The 4,910-nt window shown below is 35.7% G+C and overlaps 1 long non-coding RNA gene across 1 annotated transcript; it reads left to right on the top strand.

Moving 5' to 3' along the window:
- The first annotated feature begins 3,104 nt into the window (after positions 1–3,104).
- Positions 3,105–3,765, top strand: LOC138124589 (uncharacterized). The gene is made up of 2 exons (XR_011157212.1): positions 3,105–3,352; positions 3,407–3,765. It is a non-coding gene; the product is annotated as an uncharacterized lncRNA (long non-coding RNA).
- Positions 3,766–4,910: the final 1,145 nt, after the last annotated feature.

Below are 4,910 nucleotides of genomic sequence, written 5' to 3'. Positions count from 1 at the left end.
AACATATGAAAACGTTGCTGAAAGGTGTTGACCAAAGCTGAGATTTCATCAAAAAAAAAAAAATTATTACTAAAGAATAATACATTTTTTTTATTTTTTTTTTTATAGTGTAAACAACTTAACTATCAGATTTATTACAATATAAATCGATCTGTTGTTAACAAATCTGCTTTTCATTACGGACGATTAGCCAATTTCATCTTCTGTAAAAAGGTATTTCATCTAAATTATTAATACAGTGTCAGTACACAGCAAATGTTTGGAATAACGATCGATAAAACAGGACCCGAGGTTGTCACATCAAAAATAGTCTTTTTTTATATACAGTGAGCGGCAAAAGTATGGAATAAATTCATTAAAAATTACACAAAATTTTTTTCAAAAAAATCTTTGGACAGGTCAATTTTAGTTTATAAAAATACATATTTTAATATTAATACAAAACAAAATTCCAAGCAGTCATTTGTTTTCGAGTTATGACGTCATCGATAGTTTTTTTAAATGGAAACCCCCTATTTTTTTTCTTGATTCTAATAGTCCTTTTAATTGTCTAAATACCAGTATAAAAATTTTGTTACCTTACATAAGGAAATTTTTGAAAAAAAAAAGTGGGAAAAAATTAATTTTATTCTAATGAACAAAAACAAGTCAAAAACTGTGTTAGTAAGTACTTAAAATTATGTAATTAAATGTTCGAATTGCCATCTCCCAGCAATAAGCAAGTTTATGAAAAAATTCCCCCTGTTTTCGTTTTATCTAGTTTTATCCCCGCACCCAATCAAAATAAAAATTTCTATACGTTGTGTTTCTGTTAAATGAGTCATTTTAGAAAACGTTTTGTAAAACAAATAACACATACGAATGAAATTGACAGTAACATTTGACTGTTTGATTTACCTACTAGATTTTTTTGTTCGTTATAAAATTTATTTTTTCCAATTTTATTATTTTTTTCTCAAAAATTTCCTTATGTAAGATAACAAAATTTTTATACTGTCATTTAGACAATTAAAAGGGCTATCAGAATCAAGAAAAAAAATGGGGGGTTTCCATTTAAAAAAACTATCGATGACATCATAACTCGAAAACAAATGACTTCTTGGAATTTTCTTTGATACTAAAACATGTATTTTTATAAACTAAAATTGACTTGTCCAAAGATTTTTTTTAAAAAAATTTTGTTTAATTTTTAAGGAATTTATTCCATACTTTTGCCGCTCACTGTATATTATTATATTTTTTGGAAGGTAGCTCGGTGGCCGCATGGCTGTCGGAGACAGTGCTCCGAGGTCGCGGTCCCGGCGCTAGTGGGTTCGAATCCCACCGAAGGGGGAGGATTTTTTCGAAGGAAGGAACCTCCGCCGGGCCATGGATGTGTGTGTATGTCTAGCAGGGGCTGACGGTAGGGTGGTGGGAGGAAGAGCGACACTCTTCCGACACCACCGCGAGGTCAGCAGGCCGGATGGCCTCCCATGGATGTTGTGTTGTGTGCGTTTCGTGTCGTCCAGAAAAAAGGAGAGTTGAGGAGAGGAGAGGGTGGGCGTGGGTGGCCGGGGAAAGTACCCCGGAGCCCCGCCGCACCACCAAAGGAAAAAAAAGGGAAAAAATTAGTCGACCGCAAGGTACCTGTTAGGCCAATATGGTGAAAGGGGAAGGCTATTAAAAAAAAATATATATATACAGGGTGTCCCAGAACTCGCGGATCAAATTTACAGTGCGTTTTCCTTGGTGATAACTGAAAGCAATAGCGTTTAAAAAAAAGGGCAGGGTATAATCGATTTTTTGTAATGAATAATTAAAGTTGACCAATCAGAAGGACGCTGTTAATTTGAATTTCAGGTAAATTTAACCAAAGGTTTCAATTGCCTAGCAACATAATTCTAGTAAGAATGGTATGGAATTTCAAGTAAATGTTTGGGCAACTGTGAAGATTTTGACAACGTCAAGTTATAATTTGATTCGAAATTGTCAAACTTCGTATTGAAATCATGTATACAGCGGCAGAGTATGCCGAAATGCTCATAATTTATGGAGAGTGCCGGCACAATGCACGTGAGGGAATATGCAATACGAGTACGTTTTCCACGACGTTTCTCAAATCCAAATTATAACGTATTTCTACGGTTGGTGTACCGTGCTCAAGACACTGGGTCCTTGGTGCCTACCTGACAAGAAATTGGTGGTCCCCCGCGAGAAGCTAGAACGCCAGAAACTGAAGATGCTGTTCTTCAGTCCTTTGATGACGACGGTAGAAGAAGTATATTTGAAGAACTATATTTACCGCGAACCTATTAATATTTTAGAAGAACTAAATGGCCAAATTCACGAAAAACTGGCTACTGTTATTCCTAATGTGCTTAGACTCTAGACTGGCAAGGGAAAATTTAATAAAACGAGCTCGCCTATTCCTTCAGATGAAAGGTGGTCATTTTGAACACTTATTATAAATTATTCTTTTTATTTTGCATGTTTCTTATTTCATTTGTTGCATTCTACATCGTTTAGTTATAAAATTTGACCTTAAATTTTTACGATGCTAAAATAAATAGGTTAGTTCAATCCAGTTTTGTCTTCTTTCTTTCAGAACTGCCACTATGCTTGATCTATTGTTCAAAACCTACGTGTAACTCCAGCTTTTTTTGCAATGTCAAGAATGTTCCTAAAAGTCTTTTCTTTCATTTCGACGATGACGAGTCCCGCTCGTGTAGCTGCGCTAATACGTTGCAGATGCAGAGTGTATGCACAGGAGTCAGGATAAATTTCTTGTGATTCCGATTCACTTCACAGGCCCTGCATATTTCACTTTTTACTGAGATTTTTAAGGTAGTAATATGTATTACTCCCTCGACACTACGTCGCCATTTTACCTTCCATCAACAAAGGTTCAATTCATCATATCCCTCCCGTCAATTTCCCATACCCCTCAAGGTTACAATTGCTCTGGAAATTTTCACTCAGAACAAACCATATCTCATTAATAGCCGGAAGAAGAAACTTCTTGCGTTCCCTGATTTAGATTCTATACAATTGTTTACCTGCCTTTGACGCAATTATCCCATTTTTGGTCCCATCTGGTCAACTTGTCGAAACAGACGTCAAAAGTGACAGCTACTTTTGAAATAACCAAAAATTGGATAATTTCGCCAAAGGCAGGTGAACAAATGTATAGAGTTTAAATCAGGGAATGCAAGAAGCTTGAAAGTTTCTTCTTCCGGCAATGAATGAAATATGGTTTGTTATGAGTGACAATTTCCAGAGCAATTGTAACCTTCAGGGGTATGGGAAATTGACGGGAGGGGTATGATGAATTGAACCTTTGTTGATGGAAGATAAAATGGCGACATAGTGTCAAGTGAGTAATACATATTACTACCTTAAAAATCTTAGTAAAAAGTGAAATATGCAGGGCTTGTGAAGTGCATCGGAATCACAAGAAATTTATCCTGACTCCTGTGCATACACTCTGCATCTGCAATGTATTAGCGCAGCTACACGAGCGGGACTCGTCATCGTCGAAATGAAAGAAAAGACTTTTAGGAACATTCTTGACATTGCAAAAAAAGCTGGAGTTACACGTAGGTTTTGAACAACAGATCAAGCATAGTGGCAGTTCTGAAAGAAAGAAGACAAAACTGGATTGAACTAACCTATTTATTTTAGCATCATTATTAGTAAAAATTTAAGATCAAATTTTATAACTAAACGATGTAGAATGCAACAAATGAAATAAGAAACATGCAAAATAAAAAGAATAATTTATAACAAGTGTTCAAAATGACCACCTTTCATCTGAAGGAATAGGCGAGCTCGTTTTATTAAATTTTCCCTTGCCAATCTAAGCATATTAGGAATAACATTAGCCAGTGTTTCGTGAATTTGGTCATTTAGTTCTTCTAAAATATTGATAGGTTCGCGGTAAATATAGTTCTTCAAATATACTTCTACCGTCGTCATCAAAGGACTGAAGAACAGCATCTTCAGTCTCTGGCGGGGGACCACCAATTTCTTGTCAGGTAGGCACCAAGGACCCAGTGTCTCGAGCACGGTACACCAACCGTAGAAATACGTTATAATTTGGATGTGGCAAACGTCGTGGAAAACGTATTGCATATTCCCTTGCATCCTCACGTGCATTGCGCCGGCACTCTCCATAAATTATGAGCATTTCGGCATACTCTGCAGCGGTATACATGATTTCAATACGAAGTTTGACAATTTCGAATCAAATTATAACTTGACGTTGTCAAAATCTTCACAGTTGCCCAAACATTTACTTGAAATTCCATACCATTCTTACTAGAATTATGTTGCTAGGTAATTCAAACCTTTGGTTAAATTTACGTGAAATTCAAATTAACAGCGTCCTTCTGATTGGTCAACTTTAATTATTCATTACAAAAAATCGATTATACCCTGTCATTTTTTTTAAACGCTATTGCTTTCAGTTATCACCAAGGAAAACGCCCTGTAAGTTTGATCCGCGAGTTCTGGGACACCCTGTATATACAGGTGTGTCGTAAGTCGCGGACAGCCTTTTAAACACGGGTTCAGTGATGCCTACCAAGTGATATAAGCATGTTTCCAAATGGTTTTCGGACATTTTTCCTCAAACTTTAACATCAAAGAAGAAGACTAATTTTAACATACTTATCGCTTTAATCACTAGGAGTTGTTCTTAACTTATTTTTGATTCGTTTCGAACACCTATTTTGTTTATAACACAGATAATTTCAGTTATGATAGGTTTTTATTCTAACATTTGAAAGCTCACTGTGTCTCAACGAATTTAGATAAAATGAAACTAACAACCGTAGTGGATACTCGAAAGTGAATACTTCCAAGTTCCAAGAGCGTATCCGCGACTTTTGACACAGCCTGTATATATATATTTTTTGGATAAAAGAAAGAAT

Source organism: Tenebrio molitor, chromosome 2 (genome assembly GCF_963966145.1).
Source record: "Tenebrio molitor chromosome 2, icTenMoli1.1, whole genome shotgun sequence".
NCBI classification, from domain to species: Eukaryota; Metazoa; Arthropoda; class Insecta; order Coleoptera; family Tenebrionidae; genus Tenebrio; species Tenebrio molitor.
This window is presented reverse-complemented; position numbering and strand designations above follow the sequence as displayed.